A 17958-nucleotide genomic window follows, 5' to 3' on the forward strand; every position below is an offset into this window, starting at 1 on the left:
CCAACTATGTTTAGTGGGCAACGTCTTGTGGACTCTGTGGGGTGGGAGTGCTGGGTAACAGAAGGTTTTGATGGAGAAAACCTCTCGTGTGCTGTAGTGCTTTCCTGCTACATGCGGCACCACCTCTTGAAGCCACTCAGCAGAGTGGTCATTGTGTTCTAGGATATGGGATAGAAAGTATCACAAGACCTTGACCTGCTAGTCTTTCCAGTTTTGTTTGTTTGTTTGCTTTGAGAAATGTCACAGAAGCCTGTCTCAAGGGCCGCGTGACAGTGTTGTAGTAATGACCATCCCCTCTGAGCCTCAATCAGAAGTATAGACGTTTCTCCTGGGGACAGGTGTGCCCAAGTTCACATCCTCACATCTGTGAGGCTGTTGACTCCATACATTGTTGTCGATGCCCCCTGTTCCATCACCTGTGTGTGTGTTCTGCCTGCACGTGTGATTTTGAAGCATCTGAACGAGAGATTATGAAGTGGCGTGGTGCCTCAGGGAAGAACCATCATTTGTTTTGTTTACGGCACTGCTGCTTTCATTTTGTACACGTCTTTGCCTTGTAAATGATTGTGAATTTTATTTATCATCAGGTTTTTTGTTTTTGTTATTTTTTGTTACTCCTAGGGTTTTTGTTTTATATTTGCAATGTGCGGGATGGTTAATTGGGGTAGCCCCCTGCCATGGTGGAGCTGGTGATCAGACCCTTTTAGAGTTCTTTATATATTCTTTGTACTAATGTATCATCAGATACGTGATTTGCAGATCTTTTCTCCTATGCCATGGATTTTTTTTTGCTCTACTAGTGAGCAATAGTTTATGATTTTGATTTGGTCCAATTTGTCTGTTTTTACTTTGTGGGCCTGTGCGTTTGCTGTTACATCTGATCGATCATTGGTGAAACCAGTATCAAGAATCTTTTCCTGTGTTTGCTTCTAGGAGTTTTATACATTGTGGTCTAGGGTTTAGATATTAGGAGCATTTTGAGTTAATTTTTGTCTGCAATGCAGGATAATGGTCCAACTAAATTCTTTTGCTTGTGCTTACCCAGTTTTCTCAACACCTTTTTGTTAACAGACTGGCCCTTCCCCCTTTAAGTGGTCTTGATGCCCTTGTGGAACACTATTTGCCCATAAACACAAGAGTGTATTTAAAATTTTTTTATTTTATTATTTTTTGTGGGGGGGATGTTAGGTATATTTACTGCTTATATTTTTAGTGGAGGTTCTTGGGTTTGAACCCAAGCCCTACCAGTGAACTATACCCCTACTGCCACACAAGAGTTTATTTTTGATGTCTTGTTCTATTCAAGTGGTTCCTCTGTCTTTATGCCTATACTGCACTATTTTGATGAGTGTAGCTTTGGAATAAGTTTTGAAGTAAAGAAGCATGAGATCTCTGGCTTTGTTCTTTTCAAGTTTATTTTTGCTATTCAGGGTCTCTTGAGATTTGATGTGAATCATAGGGTGGATTTATCTGTTCAGGAAAATGCTATTGGGTTTTCACTAGGGATTGATTTGAATGTGTTGATTGCTGTGGTAGTGTTGACTCTAGACAATACTGATTTCCAATCTATAGACTTGGCATATCTTTGCATTTACATTTTTTCAGCATCATTTTAACTTGCATTGTATAAATCTTTCCCTTCTCATGTAATGTTATGTCTAGTATTTCAGTGTTTTTGTATATATATTTTTATTGAAGTATAGTCAGTTTACAATGTTGTGTCAATTTCTGGTGTACAGCACAATGCTTCAGTTGTACATGAACATACATATATTCATTTTCATATTCTTTTTCTCCATAAGTTCCTGCAAGATATTGACTATAGTCCCCTGTGCTGTACAGCATGAACTTGTTGTTTATTTTGTATATATCAGTATCTGCAAATCTCTAACTCCCAATTTATCTCCTCTCCCCCAGGAACCACAAGTTTTTTCTCTGAGAGTCTGTTTTGCAAATAAGTTTGTCTTTTTCTTTATATTCCAAATATAAGTGATATCATATGATATTTTTCTTTCTCTTTCTGGCTTATTTCACTTAGAATGACAATCTCTAGGTCCATCTATGTTGCTGCAAAAGACATTTTGTTCTTTTTTATGGCTGAGTAGTATTCCATTGTATAAATAGATGGCAGCTCCTTTATCCAGTCATCTGTCGATGGACATTTACGTTGTTTCCATGTCTTGGCTATTGTAAATAGTGCTGCTGTGAATATCAGAATGCATGTGTCTCTTTGAATTAGAGTTCCCTCTGGGGAACTCTATATGCCCAGTAGTGGGATTGCTGGATCATAGGGCAAGTCTATTTTTAGTCTTCTGAGGAATCTCCATACTGTTTTCCACAATGGCTGCAACAAACTGCATTCACACCAGCAGTGTAGGAGGGTTCCCTTTTATCCACATTTATCAGTTGTGGTTCTTTGTCCTTTTTTTTTGCTCAAAAAAACCCCATGAGGTCCACTGTGATTTACGTGAAGGGAAGAGTAAGCATCTGCAGAATATTAGAAACATTTTAAATCATGAAGTGTCTCTTTTGTATTTGCTCAGTGAAATAATTTGAAAAAATCAGTGTTCATGAGTTTTGTCTTAAAAATAAACTAGAAATTTTATGTATTCACCCCCAAAACATGTTTTGCTGTTGGTCATGTGCACTTGTGGCCATTCACTGGGTTGGGGTGGAGCCCTGCCCACAGTTTGGTCGCTGAGACTGATGTTAACACTGAAGGGAAATGAGAACATTTCTCACATCATTCAGTGTGTCCAGGGGACAGCAGAGACTCTCACAGTGTTAAGAAAATGGTTTGAGAGACCAGGGAATGGTGACTGGGTGGAGCTCAGGGGAGCTTACCCACTTAAGGTCTGAACTTCATTTGGTATCAGAGGAGGAAGCCCTCAGGCTTTTTTATCAGCTTGCCCAGAGAGTCCAATAGGAAGAGGCTGTGGCTTGAAAGTTGTCAGTAGTCAAGCATCAAACTGGAGTCAGACTGTTAAATTCAACACCGAATGTTTACCCTTCAAACCTGATTTCTTGATTAGCGCACACGCTGCTTTTCTTCATGGTAATAATTTAGTACATTTCTCTTCCGGCAGCACAGACACGTTCCATTGTTCAGTAGGGTTGTTGAACGTGCAGGCAACTACTATTCAGATACATTACCTATGATATTTTCACTAGTTGAGTAAAAAGCAATGTTTGGAAGTGTTCATTAGATAGTATAACCAAGCACGTGTACTAGAAGGGCAGTTTCCCAAAAGACATTAAAATTTCCATTGTAAAGGACGGTATTAGGAATACGTCCAGTGGTGTATTTTCTAATGTCATAAAGTGTTCTTTAATAGCTTTTCCTTAGCATTGCATTTTCCCACCACATACGTTTCCCTTGTTTGACTCTAAGGGACAGATAAATCAGTGTACTGTTTTCGGACTCTGGTGACATGAAAATGCACATAATGCAACAACACAGAAAAACGCGAGGAGAGAGCGCTCCTCTAGGGGTCAGTTCAGTGAAAGGACTGGAAAGGGCACAGTGGAGACTTGACGTCTGTTTGTGGGAGTTGGCTGTGGTCAGGTGCTTGAAAATCAAGTGTGTGTAGCTGCACGTGCACACAAGTGAAGGGAATGAAAATATAATGATGACTGTGGTAGAAAGATGCCAAGCTTCCAACTATAGTTTGTGACAAGGAGACACTCTCCATTGTCCAGTGCCTGGAAGCCATCGTGCCCTTTCCCAGTGATGGATTCACATTGAGAGCCAGAGCATCTTGCAGAGAAAATAAGATTTGTGCTCCTTGAGCATGTCAACTGAACCAGTATTTGTTTCCCACCAAAAATCTTTGGTAACTGATCTTAAATTTGATTTATATTATCTTTTATATCACACTTCAAGTGGGGTCACTGTAATTAATGCCTTAAGCATAGTGCTGCTGGGAAACAAGCAACTAGAAAACAAGCCGCACCTACATTTCCATGAGCTAAAGTATTGTATTCACACTTACTTGCTTAAAATGCACATGCTTGCTTTGTTTTAATGTTTTACACAGTAGATGAAATTTTGTGAGGAGAAATTCTGAGACTGACCATAAGGGTATAAAGGAGGGCAGGTTATTTCCTGAGGGTAAAACAGTGGTTGGTCCTGGAAAGCCAGGTCATCCATTAGCAGAACTTTGCTCTGGCATGAAAGCACGCGGTTTAACCCAAGGGAAGTATTTGCAATGCTATCTCGAGATGTCCCGGAGGCAGTAACAGGATAGACTAGACTCAGAAATTTTGCAAAACCCGAGGAGGGTGACTATCAGTTAAGCAGCCAGCAGAACCTAGTGCTTCTCGCCTGGAATATCTGAAGCCCCACCTCTTTGCATTTTTTCCTGAGCTGTGTACTCCTAATAAATATGTCAGCCAGGCTTTCGGGTGCTCTAGGTCCACGAGATCGTGAGTCCCCTGGTCCCATCTTTGCTCTTTACTCTGTCTCTTTGCTCCTTAAGTCTTGCGTCGCCCGTCCTCAGACTCGGTCCCGAGCTGCACTGGACGCAGCACAGTACCTTATTGAATTTTCAACTCTGAAATAAGTACCCATGCTTTTTCTTACTTCCCAGGTGAAGGAACTTAGGACCAGGAAAAAAAAAAATCCCATCCAAGGAAGTGGCTGAATCCGGCTTTGGTCCACGTCATCTGGCTGCAGAGAGAACTTAGGCACGTGGCTACACTAACAAGGCAAGTTCTCCACGCCCTACAGCCACTCGTGTCTGTAGTTAACTTCATGAGCGTCTTCTCCATTTGTAGCTGACTTGCTGTCATGTGTAACTGTGGTCACGGCAGCTTCCTGTAGCAGCCATCCAGGGACACCTTTTTACTGCTCTTCGCTTTACTGTGTTTCACGGGTCCCGCGGTTTTACCCGCTGACGGTTTGTGGCAACCCACCATGAAGTAAGTATTTGGCGCCATTTCTCCAACAGTGCTCGGTCAGTTCGTGTCTCTGTCTCATTTTGGTAGTTCTCGCGCTGTTCCAGACTTTTCCATCGTTGTTGTATTTGTCACTGTGCTGTGTTACCAGCGATGGTTGAGTGTGCCTGCTGTGACTCACTGAAGGCTCACACGATGGCTGGCCTTTTTAGCAGTAAGCTGGTTTTGTCTGTCTGCTGCTGCAGGCAGTGAAGGGGACGCACCTGCTTGGGTGGTGGCTGCCCTGCCAGCAGTGGAGGGGCCTGTGGATGGGCCTTACTTGATCTTTTTCCTGGGCCCCTGTTGTTGGTGTGGCCACAGTAATTCTTACGCCATCTGACAGGACGCGGTGCCGGGAAGCAGCACCCCTGGGGCAGGTCATGTCGTCCCAGTTGTGTTTCTGGGGGAGCTGCCCCGCAGACAGAAGAACCGAGTGCAGGGGGCACGACCATCCTCCAGCTCTTTGCCCACAAAAAGCAGATGCAGCTGGGCAGGTGGGACGCCCTCAGGGTCTTCAGTTCATAGTCTGAAGAGTAGCGTAAACGGGGGTAGGGTAGAGTGAGTGCTTAGCATGCATGAGGTCCTGGATTCAATCCCTGATAACTCCAAGTAAATAAGTGAATAAATAACTCCCCAAACTAAAACAATTTTTTAAAGTAGTATTAGCATAAGTTGTCTGTGCCCTGTGGTCCAGTGATAACTGCTTTGCTGTGGGGTCTGGCAATGAGCCCACGATACTGCCAGGGTTTACCTGTGTTTCACTTCGTAGGCCAGTATTGCCAGGGACTGAGTATTTAAATAATATGTAGGTGCGCTAATCATCAAATAATTCAAGGAAAGGTATTACTGAACATGACGTATTCATTGAGGCAAGAGCGGTTCACTGCTACAATGCCCTTCGGCCAGGAGCAAGTGTAAAGTGATACCAACTAGGGAAGTAGCTGCACAAGGCTGTGGGCACTGAGGTTTAAAAGGAAAACATGAGCCAGAGGTTTTAGGGTAGAGGTAACTTGTTATTGATTAGAAATCGGTGGGGAGGCTCCAGCTCCGTGTTAGAGCGCGTGCTTATTAGCACGCAGGAGGTCCTGGGTTCAGTTCCCAGTACCTCTATAAATGAATGAATCAATCAATCAATCTTAATTTCTCCCACCAAGAAAAAAAAATCACGTCCTTAAAGTATTATTTGAGGACTATTGAGAGAAAGTATTAGATATAATGTAATAATTTTTTATAGTGCAATAATTTTTGAAAAAGAGAATATGTAAAATTGCATCTAAAATCTTTGGGAACGTGTACGTAAGTTGAAACTGTAGGTGTGTTGTGAGTCTAGGGTAACACTGCATGAAAAAAGTGTATTGATAACAATTTGAGTACCATTACACCGTTTTAAGTATGGAATCCAGTGACTTTTTTTTAGTGGATTTACGAAGTTGTGAAGCCATTCACACAGTCTAGTTTTAGAATATTTCTAATGAGCCCCCACCAAAAATATTTTCATTCAAAACAGAAAAAACTCCACGTGATCTACTTGAAAGGTGGAAACTGCTGAAGTTAGTTCTTCCCTGGTCTCAACCCCGCCCTGGTATGAAGCCCATTTTGATGGCATTAACTTCAAAACAGCTCCTTTAAATTCGGAAGGGAAGCTGCTCACACCATAGTCAACAGACCATCAGTATTTCTGTCTAGATACCATTACTCTCCGTTAAGTACATCAGATGTCCAGCATTAAAGATAGACCTTTCCTTCCCATTTTCACCAAGAATTTCGACTACTTCCCTGTTAATTTTAGAATCATCTTGCTTGTATTTACAAAATCTTGATTGGAAACGTATCAAACGTGTCAGTCAGTTTGGGGTGACCTGCCATTGTTTGTGTTGTGTCTGCCAGTCAGTGAACATGGTGTTTTCCAGAGATGACCTAAATGAAAGGCCATCTTTGATTTCTTTCGTTATTTTGTAGTTTTCACCAAAAAAGTCCATGTTTTGTTAAGCTTACTCATTTGTCTACTTTTAATTTTTTTGAGCATTCAAACATGGTATTATATTTTCAATTTCCATGTAAATTGCTCGTGTATGAAGTTGAAATAGATTTTTGTATTTTGTTCTTGTATCCTAGACCTTGCAAATAATAGTCTTCTAGAAATGCCCATGAATTCTTTTGCCTTTCTCCATGTGCCATTTCAGTAAATGTCCTGTTTCCACTGTACCAAATTCCCGCGAACTGAGCGGCTCTGAGCAGCACTGTTCTCTTGTAGTTTCGGAGGCCAGAGTGTGAAGGGGCCCCGCAGCCCTGGGCCGCCTCTGGGCGCGCCAGGCCTGAATACGCCTCCTTGTCTGTTCTAGGGCCTGGAGATTACGACAGCCTTTGCCTCGCCGTCTCCTTTCTCGACCATCGAAAGCAGCAAGGTAGCCTCTTAATATCTCTTCGCCGCTGTCTGTGTGTTTCCATCAGACCACCAACTTCTCCATGGAGCTGCTGGCACTCCACCCACTTACAGGAACCTTTGGGATTATATCACATTCACCAGATCATCCGTGTCATCTCCTATGTCCTGGTCTTGACCCCATTTGCAAACTCCCCTTTGACATTTAACAGTTAGTGGGGAGGATGTAGCTCGGGGGTAGAGCGTATGCCTAGCACGCACAAAGTCCTGGGTTCCGTCCCTGGGCCTCCATTACATAAAGAAGTAAGTAACAAACAAACGTAATTACCTCCCTCCAAAAAATACTAGAAAATAACTTTAAATGGCATTTAGAAAAAAAAAAAAAACAAAAAAAAACCACCCAGCATGTTACAGGTGCGAAGACATGGCCGTTACTGGGGGGAGGGGGCATTACTCAGCCCACCACAGTCGCGATGCCTCCTGCCCGTGGGCGCACAATTTTATCTTCCTTTCCTCCCTTTATGGCTTTCGTTTATTCTCTTTCCCTTGTTTTACTGGCTGGAACTTCTAATATAATGTCAGTAGCAGTGGTCAGGGTGGGCATGCTTACCTTGTTCCTAATCTCTGGGGAAAAGCAGCCAGCTTTTCATCATTACTTGTGTTTGCTGTAATTTATTTGCAGATGTTCTTTATTGAGTTGAGAGAGGCTCCCTCTCTTCCTCCTTTTCTGAAGTTTGTATTATAAATAGTTGTTGAATTTTTTTAAATGTTTTCTCTACATCAGTTGACAGGCCCCTCAGCCTGTTAACAGTGTGGATGACACTGGTATCTGAACAGCCTTCTCTCCCTCAGATACGCCCCCTTGTTGGTGGGGCTGTAGCTCGTTGGTAGAGCACGTGCTTAGCAAGAGGTCAGGAGTTTGAGCAGCATTCAGTTTTACATGAGACCTGGTTTTGAGGTCCCACTACTGATTTTTTAAGCCTCACTACAAAGTCATCCTATTCTGCCCCCGCCCCAAGAGCTCAGGTATCCCCCAGTTTGCTGCGAGTGGGGAGCACAGGAGACAGTTATGGGGGCCTCTCTCTGTGACTTGCTCACTGAACTCAATCCAGCCAATTCTCAAACGCCTTTAAACTGGACTTCATGATGTCCACAGTGGCTGGCACGTCTTCCCAGGAGCTACGACTTCTTGATCTCCGTCCTGGTTGCCCAGGGTCGTTCAGTTTGCAACTTGCATGTCTTCCTGCTATGAGGCCTGTTCCGGGAGGTCCCTGTGCCTTTTAGCCCCATTTGCTCACGTGTGCGTGAAGGAGAGGAGGAAAAATGAGGGACGTGGAGGGGAGCCGTGAGGGCTGCAGGAGGGACACGGCAGCTGGTGTGTGCACCTGCCCCAAGCGTGGTTGTGGGGTCCAGGGCTGTGTGGGACTGCTGGAAAGGGAAGCCTTTCTGACATCTGCAAATGCACCTATGGGTCGTTGCAGGCTGCGTGGAACAGTGTGTGGTGCCACAGCGTCTTAGCTCGAGTTCCCTGGGACACGACCTGAGCTGAGCCCACGGGGAGCTTAGGGTGCAGGAGGATGGGTGCCTTGTCCTGAGTGGCCGGATCTGGAGGGTGCCCCCCAGCATGCATTCTACGCAGTGACCTGTGTGAGGTCTTTGGAGGGCGAGAATCATTGTGCAGCCCATGGAGTAGTTAGAGGGAAAATCTGAGAGTTCATTTTCTGGGATGTCTTTGGTTAAGTTGCAGTGAAGAGCATTTTGGAAGCTATGAAAGAAAAGTTGGGAGGGTTTCCTTGGAAGATGTTGAGGTCTCACTGGGGCAGGTGCATCACTGGAGACACATCTGTGTTATTAGTAGATGTTAGAGGTGACGGTGTGTGGCTGGTGTCACTGAATGAAAACATGGTGTCTTCAGTCTGGTGGGTCCTTGGGTGTCTTCACGTGTATTCCCTCGTGTGTGCGTTGTCAGGGCTTGCAGTGTTTCGTGGGACTGCACAGCAGGATGGGCCGATCATTATGGGGTGTCTGGGGAGTTTGTTGGGCCCCATGAGTCTAAGTTTCTCTGAGTCCAGAAGGCAGACAGGTGGTTCTAACTGTCGATGGCGAAAGGATTTCTTAAGGGATGTCCTGTCTGGGATGGGTGTACGGGCACAACTTGAGAGGGGCCATAAAATTCCGGGATGTAAGGAAAGATGGTTCCGAGCACCAGTGGATGGCCACTATTACAGCGACGTGCAGTACAAAGGCTTATTTTGGGGAAGATATAGCTGCTACTTTCCTGTTACCAACCCAGTGTGGTTCCTCTACTGTCCTTCCCCATCTGTCCAAAATACACCCATGTGCGTGGCTGGTGGGATGTACGTGGCTGGCATAGGATACAGCATTCCCACTTTTTTTTTTTAATTGCAGTATCTTCAGTTTACAATGTTGTCAATTTCTGGTGTACAGCGTGAAGTTCAGTCACACATATATTTCTCTTCGTGCTGTTTTTCGAGGAGGATGGCCATGACCTTTTTTACGTGTACCTGTAGGTGGAAGCTAGTGACAAGGCCCCACAGTCCTGGTAAGTACCTTTGTGCTTTGCTCTAAGGGTCCTGGTGGCTGATCGCCCTTCCTCCCCCACATCACTTCATACTTGTGACCCCAGTGTATGCAGGGCCGCCTCTGTGCAAGGCAGAAGGTTATGTGACTCAAATGATAGGGTGGCTGTATATTTTAAACAATGTGTCATTTATTCATTCACTTAAAATATTTTTATTGTTGACTTCATTACACATTTCTTTCAGATTCTTTTCCATCAGTTTTTTTTACAAGGTTGAATATACTTTCCTGTGTTACACAGTAGGTCCTTGTTAACAAGATACGTATTACTATTATAAATATTATAAAATAGAAACAAGGACCTACTGTATATAGCACAGGGAACTATATTCAATTTTTTGTAAAATGGAAACTGAAAAAGTATGTGTGTATATATAACTGAATTCCTTTCCTGTATGCCTGAAGCTAACATTGAGAATCAATACTTCAATTAAAACAAGAAATCTCCCTAGCACAAGCTAGGCAGAGGAGTGTGAGGACTTGGTAAGAGGGAAAGCCTGTGTGACAATCACAGGCCACAGGAGGAGAAACACTGGCTCCTGAGTAGGTGGCGGTGGGCGGGGCTGGAGGTGAGGCAGCGCTTTATCTCCAGAAGGGCCCGCAGGCGAGGCCTCGTGTTTCCACCTCAGACCCTGAGAGGGCGGCAGTCAGCTGAAATATGTGACTGGTGCTGAGGGGAGCGTATTTGTTGTGCCTGCCAGTAAAAATGCGCAGGTCTGGTTGGGGCAGACTGTGCACTGGAAGCAAGTCAGAAGGTTTTACTAAAAATTCAAGTCAGAGCTGATGAATCTGAATCAGAAAGAAAAAAGACAAGACAGGATGTTGGGATTTCTAGCAGGTAGAATATTCTCTAATAGGTGATGGTCCCAGTTAGCCTGCTGGGGAGACAGGGTTCTGGGTGGGCCCCCGCATCCCCATCCCGGGGGAGCTGGGGGCGGGGGTCAGTCCCTGAAAGAGCCAATGGTGTGTAATCTGCAAACCCAAAGACAAAATGGACAACCCTTCGTCTCTAAGACGCAACAATTAAGAAACGTCTTTTACTCGCTGTCAGGTAAAGCACGTGAAAAGTATTAGGCGAGTGTCTTTTCCAGTTGGTACCTGTGCTCTGCTCTCCTCAGGCCCAGCTTCCCCACACCCGGAGCTCGGAGGTCGCTGGGGAAGTCCTGACCCTGCTCTGAGTTCATCTCCTCTGTCCTTGTGACCTGAGAGGCTGCGTCCAGGTCTCCTGAGAACTGCTGTGCGGCAGGTACGGGTCAAAAACCCTCTGTCCTTGGTTCACACAGACACCCGTCAGCATCTGCAGTCTTTACAACTTCGAACCTTTCTCTGACTCCCTTCCACGCCCACCCTCACCTGGTGGCATCCTTCCTTGGGAGAAAAGGAAAGGAACTTGCCTCCAGGCTTCCCGCCAGATGCTGCAACTTGCTGCCAGGAACCCGGACTCCTTTAAAGTCCGAGAGCTGCACCCACATTTCCCCCACAAGGGACCCCAGGACAAGCGCAGGGGAAGAAACTTAGCTCTGACACTCGAGCTGCTTATCTTGTACCAATGCCAGACACATCGCTACTGCTGTGTCTGGGCATGTCGCCAGCTTTTCTCCAATGTCACACAGGAAGGACATACTTGAAGCACAGCTTTCTGGGCTTGTGTATATGCATGAATGTTCTCTCCGCTGTTAGGATAAGCTCTACTAACAAAATTAAATACCCAGCTGACTTTCTCACCAGAAAAAGTAGACATGGCAGTAACTCCTGGATCAGACCTGAGCCCTCCAAGCTGTGCTGTTAGCACTGGGAGACAAGCCTGAACCACAAGTCCCTGAGGAAACTCTACAAAAGGTAAAAGCAGGGGTCCGGGCTGACAGGACACAGAAGGGCAGTCCAGGTGCCAGGGCTGCAGACTGACAGCATGGAGGAGGGAAGGGAGACAAGGTTTCAAGCCACCGTTCTTCTAGGTCAGTTACTTTGACCTTGTCAGTCCCAGGATGCCACACCTGTCCTGCTGTACAAACACCCAGGTCCGAGAGTAGCCTTTTGTACCAGATGTGAGGAGATATGAGCCCACATTCTTACTTTACTAACAGGTCTGGACTGAAAAGATGCCTTTTTACTGCTGCTCCCTGATGAGGCCTCGTCCCCGGGACTGTTTGCCTACAAATGAGGTGAGGCAGAAACTAACGTAACAGTCCTGCTGGATGGTCCTGCCGCAAGGATGTGCAAATGCCCCCACTAACTTTGGGGACGTCTCAGCCAGGGACCTAACAGCCCTTCCATTGAACGTCTTGCTCCAGCAGGTAGGTGGTATTGTGATTGCCGGTAAAACTGAGGAAGCTTCAGACCAAAATACAGCCTCACCTGAAGTTTTCTGGCAGACCGGGGATAATTTCTTAACCAACTGTACGGTATCTGGGACTTGAGTTATCAAAGGGGCAAACTTACTGCTGGATCTAAAAGAGGCATCACCAGCGAGGAAGGGCAGAGCTCAGCGGTAGAGCGGGCGCCTAGCCTGTGGGGCTGATCCCAGTACCGCCATTAAATGAAAGCAAGCGTTAGGACGCTGCACCGACCCCCCCAAAGTCAGGTGTGGGGATTTTTAGAAAATGCTAGGTTTTGTTGCATTTGGATCCCTAACTTTGGACTCAGAGCCAGAGCCCTGTGTGAGGCTCTCAAAGGAAATGACAACAAGCCCTGAAGAGGGGCTCTGGGCTGCCCTCCTGGGTTCCACACCATCATCAAGGAGAAACCTGAGCAGCCTCTCACTTGGTCCGTCAGGTGTTATGAAGCCACGTGACCTTGTGCATGAAGCACAGGGCGGGCGTCCCGGAGGGCTGGCTCTAAGCTTAGGTGCAGTAGCCAGCAGGCTGCTTTTCCAAACAGACCTCGTAACTGAAGGACGGCTGGCCCTAGGCCAGCCTACCACTGCGCACGTCCGTGTGCCACCCTTCCTGGAACGGCAGGGCACGCACCAGGCCACGCTACTTAACAACCTGAGTGTAAAAGTAAAAGGTGATAACCACTCTAAACCCAGTCACTCCCACAAGTGAACCTGTCCATGGCTATATACAAATGACTGACAAAGTCTATTCTAGGGGACCTGACAAGATGTGCAAATGCTTACGGACAGGAGCAGCTTCATGGACCAGGGACGCCGAAAGGCGGGGTGTGCGACAGCAACGCACCAGGACTTGGAGCAGGAGGCCTGCCTCCAGGTACGTCCGCCCAGAGGGTAGCGCTCACAGGAGCCCTGCACCTTGGAGCTAAGAAAAAGGTAACCATTTGTAGAGATTCTAAGGATGCCTTCTCTGAAATACAAGCACATGGGACCACGTGGAGAGAGGTCTGCTAATAGCAGGAAGGAACGTTAACACACAGAAGGAAGCAGCTGCGGGAAATCATTCCACTGGTCAGAGCGAGACATCCAGACCCTAAGGCCCTAGCCCTCACCCCAGGCGCTGACCTGCCCCCACGTAGGCCTCCGTGTTCAGAGCGCAGACGCTCTGATCAGTACCACCACCCAAAGAAGGCTGGCTTCACGGTGGAGACCAGCTGGTGCTTACAGCTGAGCATTAAAGGGACAGAATGATCAAGGAGCCCGTTAGGGGAGGGATGCAAGCTAGCATTAGCTACAAAAATGTACTACTGGTCCACAAATGCCAAGGTCTGTCTCAAAGGTCATACAGAATTGCCTGATCTGTGCCAGAAACAGTCCTCAAGCCTGGCCACCTCCAATCATAAAAGGGATGCAAACCCGAGAGGCGGAACCAGGACCTACCGGCAGACAGACTTACTGTTGTGCCAAGGGCCGTGGGGAACTGTAGACATTGCTGGGGTCTGAACGCCTTCAACAGGGTAGGCTGGGTGAAGCTTTTCCATGCAGGGCAGAAAAGGGCTTCTGAGGTAACGGGGGCCTTACTAGGAGAAATCATGTGTCTTTGTGGGTTGCCTCTTTCAAATCAAAGTGCCAACAAAGGAGCTTTCATAGCCAGGGTAACTCTGGGGCTACAAGGGGAGTTACCGTGCTCCGTGGAGACCTCAGTCCGCAGCAAAGACTGAAAAGATGAGTCATTCCTTAAAAAAGAGAACCACCAAAATAGGCCAGGAAACCAACCCAGTTTGGGAGAAGGCCTTGCCGGTTACCCTGCACAGGATAAAAGCAGCCCCCTTAGGCAACGTTACACTGGAGAGCCTTCCACTGGAGAGCCTTCCTTAAGACTCAGCATTGTTAGCATTGCAAATCAGCTGTTTCAATAAAAAATTAAAACTTCGTAAAAATGAATAAATAACAATATGTTCTTTAAGTAAATACAGAACGAACAGCTCCCATAGCACTTCAGGGAGCCGTGTAACCTGCAGCACACGGAGGAGGCCCTGCCTGCGCAGAATGGGACTGCGGCCCAAAGAACAAAGGGCTGACTGTTCAGAAATTATTGGGGTGGGGGGTCTGGGCCACTAGAGGCTGAGAACCAGGGTGACGTGGACACCCAGTCATCTTGTGATGTTTGTGTACCAGGCACACCAAGAGGAAAGGTGGTCCTTACCCACAAGTTTAGGATCAAGTGAGGGTTGTTAGAGGCACGTGGGAGCTTCTATTTTAGGCCCCATCATCTGGGAGCTCCTGGGGCCAATTTTGAGGTCCTGGAAGATTCTCAAGAAAGGTGCTGCCTGTCCATACACCCCTGGTTGCTGTGTGGACACAAAACAAGTCTGCATTAAAATTACTAAGGTGGGATGGGGGAGTGTGCTTTCCATGCACAAGGTCCTAGGTTCAATCCCCAGTATCTCCACTAACAAAGACAGGAAAAAAAAAAAATCACTGAGGAAAACAAACCATGGTTACCAAGGGGAAAGGGGTGGTGGGCAGGGATTAACAGACCCAGGGCAGAAGCAGTGACTGGAAAGGAGCCTGGGTCAGACCCTCCCGGAGAGGCAGGAGGTGAATGGCACTCACCTTGGGGACGTGGATGCTGGCTCCCACCATGGGGACACTGGACACCGGAGCTGGTAAGCACCACGTAAGAACCCTTCATCTGGCTACCAGTGCAGCCCCGCCCACCAGCCTGCTCACCACCAGTCCTGTTACCCCAGGACTCCCGGCCCCCTGCACAGCAGTGAGTGACAGGACCTCTAGAACCCTCAAGGCTCTGCAGCCGCGGGCCTTGGGTCCCAGGGCTCACAGGGGCCAGGACTAGCCCCGGGGCGCAGCACCAGCTTCATGACCCCCAGGGCCCTGCGGTAAGAGGCCCTGGGTGCCCTGTGGCCCAGCCCTGCCACCCACCCTGGGATGCCCGGAGTGCTGGCACCCTAGTGTGAGACCCTGGGACCCAGGTCCACACACCAGCCGCCACTACCACTCCCAGGATTCCGTGGGCCACAGACCTGCCTACAAGGGGGCCTGCAGCAGAGCCAGACCCCTGCGCCTTGCAGGAAGAGACCCATTTTTGGGTGTTTTTCCCATCTTTGGATTAGACCAAAGTCCAGAAAATGGGGAGGGAACCAGGAGAGGCCCAGAGGTTAGGATGATGGAGGTGTCAGCTGTGGGCTGTTAGGGCTAAGAATGAAGCGTCCGACGGAGTCAAGTCCCGAACGAGGAACGAGAGAGAAACCCCTTTGAACCAGCTGCCATCGCTCTTTCAGCCAAGCAACAAAACTAACAGGCGCCGGAGGGCAGAGGATTGTAGATCGTGGTAAAGCCTTTGCCTCTGCCTGTCTCTGGTGGAGCTGCGGCGCCACGGGAGGGTGGGAGAATACAGTTCACGGGTTGAAGGACAGAGCGACACGCTGGGGAGAAGAAACATCCTCTGCAAGTTCACAGGAAACATGGGGAGGCTTTGGAGAAAAGGGAGCCTCCTACACTGTTCATGGAAATGCAGTCTGGTGCAGCCACTGGAGAACAGTATGGCGATTCCTCAAAAAGCTACAAATAAACCATATGACCCAGCAACCCTGCTCCTGGGCATGTATCCAGAGGGAACTTTAATTCAAAAAGATACATGTACCACAAGGTTCATTTCATAGCAGCACTATTTACAATAGCCTAGACATGGAAACAGCCTAAATGTCCATCAGCAGATGACTGGATAAAGAAGCTATGGTATATTTATACAACAGAATACTGCTCAGCCATAAAAAAGAATAAAACGATGCCATTTGCAGCAGCATGGATGGACCTGGAGATTGTCATTCTATTTTATTTACAAAACAGACATACACTGTTGCCAACGAAATGAAACATGGAGTAGTTGTGGTGCAAAATGTCTCCCAAGATCCGGGTTCGTTTATTTTTATATCCTTTACACAAAAGAGCAACCCTTGCCGAGCGCAGTGAGTAAGCATTTTTTGAATTGACGCAAGCGCACTACATCTAAGACATTCTTCTTATTCATTTCCTTATCTTACATTCAGACCCTCCTGTTCCCAGGCCTGTTCCTTTTGAGGAACTAGTAAACATCCTTGTTTGCAAGCAGTGTTTCTCCCAGGATCAGGCAGGATCACTTGGCAGGAAATTCTGTTTGCAGACAAGTCCGGCCACTTCTGTGAGATGTCCCGCGTGCAGGCACACCCACGGTTTTCATGCTAAATCTCCTTCATACACTTACAGAAAACAAACATGGTTACCAGGGTGGGAAGGGATACATTGGGAGTTCAAGATTTACAGATACTAATATATATATATAAAACATAAACAACAAATTCATACTGTATTGCACAGGGAACTATATTCAGTATCTTGTAGCAACTTATGGTGAAAAAATATGAAAACGAATACATGTACCTATGTGACCGAAGCACTGTGCTGTACACCAGAAACTGACACAACACTGTAAACTGACTAGGCTTCCGTGGGTAACACTGAAAGGGAGTTAGCTTAGAAACAATCTCTGAGAAACTTCTTCATGAATAGATGGGCTCTCATTTGCAGAGAACAGATAAGAACTTGAGGGGAACATTTCGTAGTCCCTCACAGTTCACTGTTTCAGGTTACATAAAAGGGAAGAAAACTGAGTATCAGACTAACTGGTTAAACTAGGTTTTGACTGCTAAAAGGGCACTGGCCTTACCACGTACCCATAAGCACAGTGTGGAAGTGTTCACTGCCTACCAAAGAACTTTTCCAGTATGTAAGATAAAGAGGAGAAAGCACACAGGCCCTGATCTAAACCAGAAACTATGAAAGATGGTAGTTTCTTTCAATTAAAAAAAAACTGGTGTCAGGCTTAAAATATTCTACAGAACAGAGCATATTTACGTAAGAATGACATGAACTGATTACAGGAAGCCACCAAAGCTCATTTCAGAAGTTAATAACTTTATAGGAGAGAAACTGAATTAACTAAGATCTCAAGCTACAAAAAGAAGTAAAGAAACAAGAAAAAAGCAAAACTATTACCAGGGGGGAAAAAAGCACTTTTAATGTTCCTTTACAAAGGCCTCATGTGGCAGAGTCGGTCACTTCCTGCCTCAAATGTCCTTCCCTTGACCTTCGCCTCACATCAATGTCAGGGGAAGGGGGTGACTCACTACCGTTTGATTCAAGGCACTGCCCTTGGCTGAACAGGGGTTGCAAATGGGAGCTACCTTCTGATACAAATAATTACAAAATGCACAAGTCAGAGACCGGAGTTTTTCAGGTCTCATGCTCATCTGTATAATCAATTTTAGAAAGTTTAAATTTATTAGATTCCAAAACCACAAATTAATACATCACAACTTGATTATCCACAAACAACTCAGCACTCATCTGGATCCAGGTGTCACCCCACTCCTGTGCTACGAGGTGCTTCCCTCTCATTTAAAGGCTTTTTCTATCTCCCTGTTTCTTTGTCTGGCTCCCCTCCACTCTCCTGCCGCTTCTCCCTCTCCTCCGTCTCTCCCCGCACTCCTCTCCTGCCCCACTCTGCAGCCTGTTCCCCTCCTACTATTCTTTCTCCCCTACTTTTCTCAATGTCCCAAATCTCCATGCTTCCTTTTCTTCCAACTCTGCTCCTTCTGTGTGCTGCTCCCTCTGCTCCCCTGGTCTCCCCCTCCCCTCCAGCATCCAG

The 17958-nt window shown here is 46.6% G+C and overlaps 1 protein-coding gene and 1 long non-coding RNA gene across 6 annotated transcripts in view; one reads left to right on the forward strand and one right to left on the reverse strand.

The window, feature by feature from the left end:
• Window positions 1-16074, forward strand: part of LOC123616221 (uncharacterized) — a 35332-nt gene extending 19258 nt beyond the window's left edge. For 3 of the 5 annotated variants that reach the window (XR_012509346.1, XR_006724121.2, XR_012509347.1), the window contains 4 exons: window positions 4590-4707; window positions 7278-7340; window positions 9814-9881; window positions 11038-16074. This is a non-coding gene — a long non-coding RNA (uncharacterized LOC123616221). The remainder of the gene's footprint in view (window positions 1-4589; window positions 4708-7277; window positions 7341-9813; window positions 9882-11037) is intronic. The other 2 variants (XR_012509349.1, XR_012509348.1) reach the window with 2 other exon arrangements.
• Window positions 1394-17958, reverse strand: part of LOC105067192 (zinc finger protein 480) — a 46184-nt gene continuing 29619 nt past the window's right edge. Inside the window, exon 8 of the mRNA XM_074371065.1 lies at window positions 1394-5461. The gene's annotated coding sequence lies outside the window, so the exon portion shown is untranslated. The remainder of the gene's footprint in view (window positions 5462-17958) is intronic.

Source organism: Camelus bactrianus, chromosome 9, assembly GCF_048773025.1.
Source record: "Camelus bactrianus isolate YW-2024 breed Bactrian camel chromosome 9, ASM4877302v1, whole genome shotgun sequence".
In the NCBI taxonomy this organism is placed as follows: Eukaryota; Metazoa; Chordata; class Mammalia; order Artiodactyla; family Camelidae; genus Camelus; species Camelus bactrianus.